This window comes from Boleophthalmus pectinirostris, unplaced genomic scaffold, assembly GCF_026225935.1.
Source record: "Boleophthalmus pectinirostris isolate CB_2022bp ecotype Guang Dong unplaced genomic scaffold, ASM2622593v1 HiC_scaffold_4, whole genome shotgun sequence".
In the NCBI taxonomy this organism is placed as follows: Eukaryota; Metazoa; Chordata; class Actinopteri; order Gobiiformes; family Gobiidae; genus Boleophthalmus; species Boleophthalmus pectinirostris.
This window is the reverse complement of record NW_026571353.1, coordinates 856,303-869,747: the sequence shown is the minus strand read 5'-3', so window position 1 is coordinate 869,747 and position 13,445 is coordinate 856,303.

Here is a 13,445-nt window from a genome sequence, read left to right as displayed (position 1 = left end):
AATGATGATGTCATCACTTGCTGGGGCCATTTCTGGGTCTAACTGAATTCTAGCCCTACTGACTATTGACTTGAATGTTTAATCTGCAGGGATTTGTAAGAATACAGCTTTCTTAAGATTGCTCTTTCTTAGAGATATTGTTTTAGAGAAAATACATTAACTATCAAATATAATTGGCCACATGGCCTACAAGGATGATCTGCATTCTGATAGATCTGAAGTTTCAGCGATGCGTACCCCAGCAGTCTCCTCTGAACAGACCCATAGTCACAGTTGATTTCAAATGTTAACAGGCAGAAGGTATACCTGTGTTTTGGATGTTAATGCATGTTAACTCTTAACTTCCTTTGGAAGTGCATCAAATCATCCTCTGAGCTCTGAAATGATTATTTCAGAGCTCATTATTCATGTAAAATGCTTCCCTCAATATGCATTCCTAAAGTATAGTCCAATGACGGTAATTTGGTCTTCATAAACATGTATTTTTGAAATGATAAAATTAATTTGAATCCAACCTTCAGAGGTGGATTCCAGGATGGATGGACTGCAGAGCTCCACCTCCACTGCACACGATTGGCTCTGCTCCACACTGACTCCATGATCAGAGCAAAGTCTGGCTCCTGACGGAACCTGAGGAGACAGAACAACATGAGAGACACTAGACCAGAAGATCCACTTAACTCTTCACAGCACTGTCCACAGCACTGTCCACAGCACTGTCCACAGCACTGTCCACAGCACTGTCCACAGCTCAGAGCTCTGCTGTGGGACAGGACTGTTCCTTGTGAGAGACAGGATAGCTTTGTTCACTGTGATTTGGCTTTATGTGACCTGAACTAAATGACAGCACTACAGACCTGCAGGGACAGCTCTTGGTTGGGAGGGAGGTTGTTGCTCTGTGCTGGTGCCAGAGGTGCTCTGAGGGCCTGGTTGTCCTGTGCAGGGACCATTATGGAGCTCTGGCTGCTGCTGGGGAGCACTGTGTGGACAACACTCTGTTGGTGATGGGCTGTGGATGGCGCAGGACTGCAGCTGGTGTGTCTTTGTCCACTGTTGCATAGTCTTACATACTCCTCTACCACTTGCATTTGCTTTTGAATGGTGTCCACCAACTTTCTCTGGGCTGAAGCGAGCGAGACAAGCTGTTTTTTTAAGACCCGCTTCCGAAGGCAGTCAGGAACACTCCTGCACCATGAGAACAAGTCTGTTATTGCACTAAGTGCTTGTTTGGCACCAAAACAGTGTAACACTGATATGTTTACGCATTGTAACATTAGCAGAGCTTAGTTCCAGACAGTAATAATATGTTAAACCAACAGTTCATTGTGAGAGTAGAGATTGAACACTACACACTGATGAAATACATAGTTGTAGCAGCAGTACATTTTGATGAGAGTAACTCAAATGAAACTGACCAGTACATGTGAGCCAGATTGTCCTTTGCCATGTGCTGTTTGCTCATCACCTGGACGAGGGCAGAGTGGATATCCCATAGAGCAGTGAGTCTCTCTGCACATACACAGTCTGAGAGTCTCATGGTCATAGCCCAGCTCTGTGCTGTGTGATACTAACATTACCTGTGTGACAAGACCCTGCCAAAGACAAACTCTCCACTTGTGTTAGCTTAGCCTTTATCTCTGACAAAATGAGTGTTGTTGCTTTTGGAGCACTCTGCTGCAGAACAGAGGATGAAATCAGTGTCCCGTGTGTAAAAGAGAGCTGTGATAGAGCCAGTTACCCTCACAACAGTCCTGTGGAGAGCTCTGGCCTTCTCACACACACATGACTTTGTAGAGCTGTGGCACTCCAAGCATGACACACCTGACAGAAAGACACATCTCAGACACTTCTCACACATCATCACATTTGACTTCAAGTAAACTACTGCCATTCCCTGAACATTACTGAATACAAACGACCAGAAAAGGGATAATAGTAGCTGGTTCAGTGTTGAGAAGAAATAAAATATATGTGTTTTATATATTCTTATTTTTGTTATCTGCCATGTCTGCCATGTCCAACTACTGCAAAGGGAATAATAGACTGCAATGAAGCCAAAGTGATGGAAACAGAGAACAATAAATACCATCACTGAACAAGAGGCAACAGAAGTCCAGATACGTGCCCATAATACACTAAACTGAGACACATTAAATCAACTAAAAAAAAACAAAAACATGTCCGCCATGTTAGAAAACCACAGTTAGAAAACTATGTTTCACAGAGAGAGCTGTTGTCACTGTAAACATCATAGCAACAAAGAGTTGTCACTTCCTGGATATCTGTACGTCACACTAGTGAGCAACGAAAAAAATAAAATAAAATAGAGCACAAAATAAGTACAGAGAAGTGGGCATATACAAGGGTCGATCTGCTATATGGCTTCTTGAAAATAAGTAATTGTTCAAACATGCACAAATCACTCCAAATACAGCTTTGAGAAGGGAAATGGTGAGGAGAAACTACTATAACACAGTTAAACGCTCTAAAAATCGATTTTGCAGAATAGGTTTGCTTTAAGACTGATCAAGGACTTAATCCACCCTGACACAAGCAGAACATTCTGGGACAGTTTGTTTGTGTGTGAGGCATATTCCTGTGGTTGTGATAGCAGTGGAAGAGTGCCGTGTGGCCATAGAATAAAGAAGTTGACTAAGCCAGTGTGTCGTCACCCACAGCATTTGGCTCCACTCAAATGAAGCTCGGGATGCTCACGGTTACAGGGGCAAACTTGGAGCTAGGCTCTATATTATAAATAGGATTATTTAAAAGACAAAATAGGAAAAATAAACACCAGGGTCATGTAGAGTGAGTTAATACGAACATTTTAAGACCAAAAGGACAGACATATTTGGAAGGTGGTGGCTAGTGCATTAGCTGTGTACATTTATATATACTGTGTATAGGTGTGGCAGATGTATTTACCTGGTGCTGAGAGCTGGTATGTCCTCAGCAGCTCTCTCATGTCCCTGCTCTCAGCCATATCCACAGCACACAGGCCCCCCACATTCTTGTCCTGGGGGTTTGAGCCGTGCTCCAGCAGAAGCTTCGCTACCTGCAGGAGAGCAAGCACCAGTCCCTCACCACCTTCAGCATCAACATTTCAACTCTTCGTCATTATTTGACTGTAACTGTGTAACTGTCATTAATTTAATTGCATTTATATCTGTTTTGGTCAGTGCTGGCAGTCACACGCCCAGGAAGCCATCTCTGTGATCTTGCTCAGGACTAGAAGATTGTGCAAGATGGTGCATGTTATGGATTGATGGAGGAAATCGGAGTGCCTAGAGGAAACCCACCCAGACACAGAGAACATCGAGAACATGGAAACTCCACACAGAAAGGCCCTGGAAACCCCAGGATTAAACGCAGAACCTTCTTGCTCTGAAGCATGAGCCATTGTGCCACCACCTGGCATCCCCAGCACCCAGACATTTAACACACACAGTGATGCAGCATCTGGAGGTGTCTGAAAACGCTGTCATAACCAGTGTTTACATGACCAACCCTCACATGAGCTCCTGCCCACTCCACGCGCTTTAATGAACTTTATGGATTTGTTTGGTTGACTTGAATGTTTGTATCCTCGTCTGTCTTTTTAAACTATGGAATGAATAATCTGGAAAAAAAATAAAATAAATACAATTTTAAAATATATAGCCCATTACAGTCTACATGAAAATAAAGCACATTCAGGGTGTAGAACCTCACAGTCAAATCAAAACAGTAAAGGAAGTCAGTGACAAAGGTGCAGGCAGAAACGGAGGCCTGTTGTGCCTGTCTGTTAATTCCAATTACAGTATGTTATAGAATATTCATCTACAATGTTTTACACACATACACATAGCTAACATAGCTAGTTTACTTTGGACATTTGAGCTGCTACAGGTTTTTTACACCATATGTGGCAGCAAATGTGGCAGAAGGTCTTCAGAGGAAATATTTTGAGGGAATGAACCCAAGGGACTTTTGGACTGTGTAAAATGAACTTCCATGGAGACTGTGAAAGATGCTTGCTAAGGAGCACTGGGCATTGAGATGCTACAAGTATTTTACACCATATGTGGCTGCAAATTTGGGAATGAACCTTTTGGTCAGTTTACAGAAACACCAGATAGGAGTAAGAATAAGGCCTTTCCTGTTGTCTTCACCCGGTTCCCCCTGTACACTGCTATGATGCTGCAGGACACAGAAGAGGGATATTTGTGACTCTTCCATAGGATCAGCTGACCCCCTGTTACACTACACTGAGACACAAAGGACACTGAGACGCGCATTGGAAATGCTGCAAGCTGCAACAGTTTGCTGCAGCAAAAGTTGAATTTCCCTGGGGATCAATAAAGTGTCTCTCTGTGGAAAAAAAATACCCTAAAAATATTAAACTACTCTATTCAAAATTATTTTGAATCATGTGCATGAGATGAGTGGGTAAGTTACTATGTGACACATCTTATATTGTGTGGAAAGCTCAGGTGGGTGTTAGAAAAAAAGTTATATCTACATACTATATTCATAATCATGATAAACATAATGTTAAGAAGATGAAGTGTTTCTAATCTCCAGAGCAGCTCATCCTGTCCAGAGCTCATTATATCATATCAACTCGTCCTGATAAACTGTGTATTAGCCTAACTCATGGTAAATAGACAGATTGTGTATTAGCTAAGCGCTCCCTTCCCTTGCTGTAACATCTCAGATTGTAACCACTGTTCCCTTCACCAGGTAAATCTACTCCACTTTATAATTTCAGACAATCTTCTGAGTTTTATTTTCTTACAAATGTTTCAATCAGTAGGTCACACTTTTCTAGACACTTTAAAGAAGCAGTTCAAGTAAATGGCTTCTTCTGTGTGGATTGCACATTACTGTGAGTGATAATGACACATGGTAGTGTCCACTTCTACAGGGGCCCATCCCAACATGGAAAGGCAGTAAGAATAGTGGGAAAGAGCAACACTGTCCATTAGATTATCCACAAATGAAAATAATGAACATAAAATAATGTATATGTTTTTGTTTCATACTGTTTTAATCCTTATTTGGAATCATTCAGTAAGATGTGACATTTAAACATCTGCTCAAACCTTTTTGTGATTTGCAGGGCTTTACCTACAGGTCTTACTGTATATTATGCAAAACTGACTTGTTAGCTTTAAGCCATGTTAAAATGTTACCTCATCAAAAACATTTCATTCAGACATATTAGAGTAATCCTGTATTATTTGTCTGTCTACATTTCCAAAGCTCAAAATGTTCTGTTCCTCCTAGTGATGTCATGAGACGGCGGTTTTCATGTTAAGATTTTACATTTACTTCAGTAGAGATTGGCAATTCCAGGGCTGACATTATCCAAATGATTCGAGTGAAGGTGTAAGGACTGTGGAACACTTCCTGTATTACCATATATGAGTGTTTTCCATTTGACAGCTACATGTAGGGTTTGTGTGTTAAAGATGTGAATGTGAATGAACCAAAACCCACTATATACTATATATTTATATATGAAGACATTATAAAATTATAAGATTATAATACAGATGAGAAATAGTGATATGGGCCATTTAAGGTGCACTATGTCCCTTCTCTCTACTAAGGTACATAGGTACATAGGTTGTTCCGTAGGGAAAATTGCCTATGACCTATTATATCCTTGAGTGCTGCCGAGGCGCCTCATCAGGAGCAGGGGGCAATACAGTGGCTCGCTCCATGATCTTGTTGGTACAGTTTGCACCTGTGGTGCATGTTTTGGGCTGATACCCACAGGAACCCACCGAGACACAGGGAGAAACATGCTAACTCCACACATAAAGGCCCGGAAATTGAACCCGGAATCTGGTTGGTATGAGATGTGAATGCTAGCCACTCAGGCACCATTTCAGTGGTGGTGGATCAACCATCAGCTTGTCTCTATAGAGATGTTACTATTTTGACTGGAATGGTCCACATTATGGCATTACACTTAACAATCAGCAGAGATGAAATGGTGACACCACCAGGCCATGTCAGATGTCAACTCAAGCAACCACTCTCACCACTGTCCAATATTAAACAAACTGACATTACTCAGCCTGGAAAACATGATCCAATGTTCAAACCTCTGCCTTATTTACATGTCATTCATGGTCTATCATCTCCACCACACAGTCAGTTCACCATCATCAGAACCACTGGTCACAGCAGAATCAGAGGAGCAGTGAGAGGGGAAACAGTTCATTTGTTCAAACTGCTCTTTCTGTTTATTGCTCCCTCTGAACGGAACCTCACACCCACAACCTTTAGAAACACAAACACCATGAGAAATGCAAACACCAATCACACTTTCAAACCACAGTTAAAACAATGACCAGCGAACACTGATTACACCTGTGCTCATCGCCCTCTGCTGGCCTCCTGTCCTGTACCTGTGTGTCTGTGTTGTGTGTGTGTGTAATTGTAAATAAATAAATAAACAAATATAAATGCACGTTTTTCAGAGGTGCAACAGTTCAAACTTGTGTGAGTTGACCTGATAGCTGCCGGAGCGGGCGGCGTCGTGCAGGGGTGTGTCTCCATCCATGTTCCGAACGTTGACCTGTGCTCCAGCCTCCAACAGCAGCTCCACCACAGCCCGCTCCCCTGTGGAAGCGGCCTTGTGCAGAGCGGTCCAACCTGGGGCAGTTCATACCAGCATCTGTACTCAAGCACTTCACTTATTACACAGTATCAGAACAAGTGAACCTGTGGCATACCTGCATAATCAGGACAGTTGACCTGGATTCCTTTTTTAATCAAAGCTTTGACCAGAGTGAGATCCTGCCTTTTACATGCCAGGTGAAGCGCCGTCTCTCCTGTGTGATTCCTCTTGTGAAGAGTTTTAGATCGAATGCTTGATTTCTCTTTACAAAGGGGCCTCAATAGTCACACTGTCTTATTATGTACATTGTTCATTTTGAAACATGTTTTTTCACCTGATATGCCATAATTGTTCATCTTGTCAGCTTCTTGCTTGAAGTCCTTTTCTTTTCTGTTGCTCATTTGAATCCAGTGCTTTAGACTGACCTGACTGGTGAAGTCACAGTCTTTATAGGGCCCATATGTATATATATATGCTATTTTCTGATCTATATTACAATGTTATCTGATCAAAAACATACCTAGAATTGTGCTTTGTTTCATTCACACGTTAACATGTGTTCCACCCACGTCATGTGGTAACAAAGAAAGTGCTTCACTGTGTTTTTAAACTCCACACACCTTCACTAGAAACATTTGGATCGTTTCAGTCCTGGAATTTCCTATATACTGAACTACAGGTAAAAGGAGTTGTTAACGTGAAAACTACAAGGTGGTACAGAGCATTTTGAGCTTTGGAGATGTAGACAGATGCTACTAATAACAATGCAGCATTACTCACTGTGTGAATGAAACAAAACACTTTTTCAGACCTGTTTTTGATGAGGTTACAGCATTATAACATGGTAAGAGAGCTCACAAGAGTAAATTTTGTGCAATATATATCCATCCATCCATCCATTTTTGTCCGCTTATCCGGGGCCGGGTCGCGGGGGGAGCAGCCTAAGCAGGGACTCCCAGACTTCCTTCACCCCAGACACATCCTCCAGCTCCTCCGGGGGGACCCCGAGGCGTTCCCAGGCCAGCCGAGAGACATAGTCCCTCCAGCGTGTCCTGGGTCTTCCCCGGGGCCTCCTCCCGGCGGGACATGCCCGGAACACCTCCCGAGGGAGGCGCCCAGGAGGCATCCGGAACAGATGCCCGAGCCACCTCAACTGGCTCCTCTCGACGTGGAGGAGCAGCGGCTCTACTCCGAGCTCCTCCCGTGTGACTGAGCTCCTCACCCTATCTCTAAGGGAGCGCCCAGCCACCCTGCGGAGGAAACTCATTTCGAGCGCTTGTATCCGCGATCTCGTCCTTTCGGTCACTACCCAGAGCTCATGACCATAGGTGAGAGTAGGAACGAAGACTGACCGGTAAATCGAGAGCTTCGCCTTTCGACTCAGCTCCCTCTTCACCACAACGGTCCAATACAGCGACCGCATCACTGCCGAAGCTGCACCGATCCGCCTGTCAATCTCACGTTCCGTCCTTCCCTCACTCGTGAACAAGACCCCGAGATACTTGAACTCCTCCACTTGAGGCAAAGACTCCCCACCCACCTGGAGAGGGCAAGCCACCTTTTTCCGGTCGAGAACCATGGCCTCGGATTTGGAAGAGCTGATTCTCATCCCAGCCGCTTCACACTCGGCTGCAAACCGCCCCAGTGCACACTGCAGGTCCTGGCTCGATGAAGCCAACAGGACAACATCGTCCGCAAACAGCAGAGATGAAATCCTGTGGTCCCCAAACCGGACCCCCTCCGGCCCCTGACTGCACCTAGAAATTCTGTCCATAAATACAATGAACAGAACCGGTGACAAAGGGCAGCCCTGGCGGAGTCCAACATGCACCGGGAACAGGTCTGACTTACTGCCGGCAATGCGAACACAGCTCCTGCTCCGGTCATACAGGGACCGGACAGCCCTTAGCAAAGGGCCCCGGACCCCATACTCCCAGAGCACCCCCCACAGAACACCACGAGGGACACGGTCGAATGCCTTCTCCAGATCCACAAAACACATGTGGACTGGTTGGGCAAACTCCCATGAACCCTCGAGCACCCTATGGAGAGTGTAGAGCTGGTCCAGTGTTCCACGGCCAGGACGAAAACCACACTGCTCCTCCTGAATCCGAGGTTCGACTATCGGCCGGATTCTCCTCTCCAGTACCCTGGCATAGACCTTACCGGGAAGGCTGAGAAGTGTGATCCCCCTATAGTTGGAACACACCCTCCGGTCCCCCTTCTTATACAGAGGGACCACCACCCCGGTTTGCCAGTCCAGAGGTACTGTCCCCGACCGCCACGCGATGTTGAAGAGGCGTGTCAGCCAAGACAGCCCCACAACATCCAGAGACTTCAGGTACTCAGGACGGATCTCATCCAAACCCGGAGCCTTGCCACCAAGGAGCTTGCCAACCACCTCAGTGACTTCGGCCAGGGTGATGGATGAGTCCGCCTCCGAGTCCCCAGCCTCGGCCTCCTCCTCGGAGGACGTGACGGTGGGATTGAGGAGATCCTCAAAGTATTCCTTCCACCGCCGGACAACGTCCGCAGTCGAGGTCAGCAGCTCTCCCCCCGCACTGTAAACAGTGTTGGTGAAGAACTGCTTTCCCCTCCTGAGGCGCCGGACGGTTTGCCAGAATCTCTTTGAGGCCGTCCGATAGTCCTTCTCCATGGCCTCCCCGAACTCCTCCCAGCTCAGAGTTTTTGCCTCCGCGACCACACGGGCTGCAGCACGCTTGGCCCGCCGGTACCCGTCAGCTGCCTCAGGAGTCCCCCCTCCTTGAACCGTCACCTTATCGTGGTGGAGGGGTTTGAGTGCCCGAATGATCCCGGGAGCTATGTTGTCGGGGGCTTCGTGCCCCTGGTAGGGTCACCCAAGGCAAACAGGTCCGGGGGGACGGGTCAGACGAAGAACGGTTCAGAAGCCCCTATGATGAGTACACCAACAAGGCCAGTTACGTCGCCCGGATTGGCGTCACCGGGGCCTCACCCTGGAGCCAGGCCTGGGGTGGGTGCTCGCCAGCGAGCGCCTGGTGGCCGAGCCTCCCCCACGGGGGGCTCGGCCGGGCTCAGCCTGAAGGAGCGACGTGGGGCCGTCCTCACGTGGGCCCACCACCCGCAGGAGGATCCATATGGGGCCGGTGCAGAGAGATCTGGGCAGCAGTCGACGGCGGGGGCCTCGGCGACCAGATCTCCGGACATGGAGACTAGCTCTGGGGACATGGAATGTCACCTCGCTGGGGGGGAAGGAGCCTGAGCTTGTGCGGGAGGTTGAGCGTTACCGACTAGATATAGTCGGCCTCACCTCCACGCACAGTTTGGGCTCTGGAACCCAACTCCTTGAGAGGGGCTGGACTCTCCATTTCTCTGGCGTTGGCCGCGGGGAGCGGCGGCGGGCTGGTGTGGGCCTGCTCATTGCCCCACAGCTCAGTCGCTGTGTGTTGGAGTTCACCCCGGTGAACGAGAGGGTCGCGTCCCTGCGCCTTCGGGTCGGGGACAGGTCTCTCACTGTGGTGTCGGCCTACGGGCCGAACAGCAGTGCAGAGTACCCGGCCTTCTTGGAGTCCTTGGGAGGGGTACTAGACAGTGCACCGACCGGGGACTCCGTTGTTCTCCTGGGGGACTTCAACGCCCACGTGGGCAACGACAGTGACACTTGGAGAGGGGTGATTGGGAGGAACGGCCTCCCCGATCTGAACCCGAGTGGTGTTTTGTTATTGGACTTCTGTGCTAGTCACAGTTTGTCCATAACGAACACCATGTTCGAGCACAAGGGTGCCCATAAGTGCACGTGGCACCAGGACACCCTAGGCCGGAGGTCGATGATCGACTTTGTCGTCGTGTCATCTGATCTCCGGCCGCGTGTCTTGGACACTCGGGTGAAGAGAGGGGCTGAGCTGTCAACTGATCACCACCTGGTTGTGAGTTGGGTTCGCTGGCGGAGGAGGAAGCCGGAAAGACCTGGCAGGCCCAAGCTTGTAGTGAGGGTCTGTTGGGAACGTCTGGCGGAGCCCTCTGTCAGAGGGACCTTCAACTCGCACCTCCGGGAGGACTTCTCCCGGATTCCGGGGGAGGCCGGAGATATGGAGTCCGAGTGGGCTTCATTCTCGGCCTCTATTGTCAATGCGGCTGCTCGGAGCTGTGGGCGTAAGGTCTGTGGTGCAATATATATTTCATAATAATAATAATAATAATAATAATAATGCATTGGATTTCTATAGACTACTGTGTTCTCCAAAATGCTACATTGCATTTTACATTTAGTTCTCAGTTTTCAAACGCCACTACTTAAAACGACCCAGGAATGACCTGGGAATGAATTTGTAAACTTTCAGTTATAAGGAAACCACTCCACTGCCTGAACCACTGTCACATGTCACAACACATTATCACCAAAATCACACTCACCTGTGGTCCAAAGGCAGTACCGAACTCTGACCTCCAAATACATCCAGATCTAAAAAACACAACAGAGAGATTTACAGTATGTCACAGTCACCCCACACTTCCTCCTCTTTGGATGGTGACAGTTACAGTTGTATTTCTCCACATGTACAATATGTGGGAGATCATTTGGTGCACAAATGATTTGATGAGTCATGTAGCTGAATAAATATTTTTTATTAAACATTTTCCAGTAAAAAGCAAACAACAGTTTGAGAACATCATAAGTTGTAACACAGTAAGCCAACAAGTCAAAAACAGCCAGCACATATTTCCAGTATAAAATATGACTTGTCCTTAAATACAGTGTTCATTCATCTATCAGATTATAAATGTAGAGACCTAGACCACAGTGGTCTAGGCAGATTCAGTGGGGAAAGTGTACCAGGCTGAGTCCTCTGTGAAAGCTGCAAAGTCTGGACCGCTGAATTTCTGAGTGTCTTGGAGGCTCCAGTCCTCAGAGCTGTTTGAACTGCTCAGGTAGTTGATGGTTTGGTCACTGTCTGAGGCCTCTTCAGAGTCCTGCTGTGTACAGAGCAAGAGCACTGACCGCCCCCCTGAGGGAGAGGACCGCCCCCCTAAGGCAGCAGGGCTCACACATGACTCTGGTCTGAAGGAGGAGGAGGAGGAGGAGGAGGGAGGCACAGAGTCTGGAGAAACAGACAGGAGCACATTCAGTCAACAACTCTCATCACATGTTTTTAATCTTTTTTTCAAACAAAGTTATCCAAGAAAACTCCCCTGCAGTTTTCTACATAGGGTGACTCCATGGAGTAGAGACACATAGGGCATTGTAGTTCCACCTTCAATTGTTTTGTCCTAATCATTTATATTCTTGATTTAGGTGACTGTGCATGTTTCTTTCACTTCACATTCACATTTACTCTCAAAGCTTTAATAAATTCAATCTGCCACTAGGGGGGTGTACAAAACACAGTGACCATGCAGCCGCATAGCAACCAAAGAGCCAAAACCATAACCTTTGAAATCTGTATGTTCAAGACCACGTGTTCCCACCATAACTAACCATTTATATAAGAAAAAGGATTGTGGAGGGCTGTAGTGTCCAATCACATTGAGTCACCCCCAATGGAAATTCTTCAGTGTGCCATACATATGTGCCATGACAAAATGAGACTTTGTTGCTCATTGTATTATCATGAAATGACTGGTTAAAGATTAAAGGTCCTATATTACACATAAATGACTCTTGGGAGCTTTAGGTCAAGTTATAATGTTGTTACCTCATCAAAAAACATATCTGGATTTGTGTTTTGTTAGAATAATCCTGTTTGAGAGAAGAACTCAGCCTAAATGTGCAGCTCAGTGTGTAAATGCATGTGTAAATGAAACAACACACAAACACAACACAATAATTTGAGCCACTATAGTTTTAATAAATTCTATGGGAAACACATTACTTTGACATTATTTTCAATGCTATGGACTTCTCTACTGCAGTGACACAGCGTGCAGTCTGTGCTCAGGTTAGAAGTGTTGAGACGGGCTCTAGGACGTGAAGCCAAAGCGCTTTTATGTTGTTTAAGCTCTGTGCACTGACAGCTCTTGTAACTGAATTCTAGTCTACCTTATCCTTTTACAGTGAGTTACATAACACACCCCTTGTTGTTTGGACTAAAGCTATTCTCTTCAATCACATATTTGTATCTGATTTGCATTCAGAGTAAAAACCTTTTGCTTTGTGTCAACTATAGGGCTGCAACAAAAAAAGTGGAATAACTGTCAGCAACTGACTACTGAAATGATTAATAAACAATTTTCATTGTTTCATGACACCTTCATTTGTAACGACAACAGTTTGAACTGTCAAAACTGCACCATTAATGAGACAAGAAGAATAAATCATCATTAAAACATTATTTATTACTATTGGAAGTATATTCTCTAACTAGAATGTTCCAAAGCACAATCAAAATAATTGTTTGACTCATCCATTAGAAAGAAACAAAATAGGTGAGCTGACACATGAGTGTAAGGACGAGTGTGTGGGCAGAGTGAGAGCAACTTTTGCAAAGATCAATAAAAAGCGGGATCCTTTTTTCTTTGCAAAACTGACAAACAGATCTAATAATGTCTTATAATACTACATGTTCTTTTGCTACTACTAAGCTACTATAACAACTACTAGGCTTAGCTGAATTGAGAACATTGTAACAATACCCTTTCAAAGCTCAACTATAATGTCATTATTATACTTTTTAATGATGTTCTATTACACTAGAAATCAGCTCAGATACACACAACCAGCAACAACATTCAGGGTAAAATATTCTACTATTTCAAGATTTATTTGAAAAAATATTGTCTCTGATGCAGTGACACAAATAGAACACAATACTGTACATATAACACTACAATATGTCACTGACCCTGAGGTCCCAGA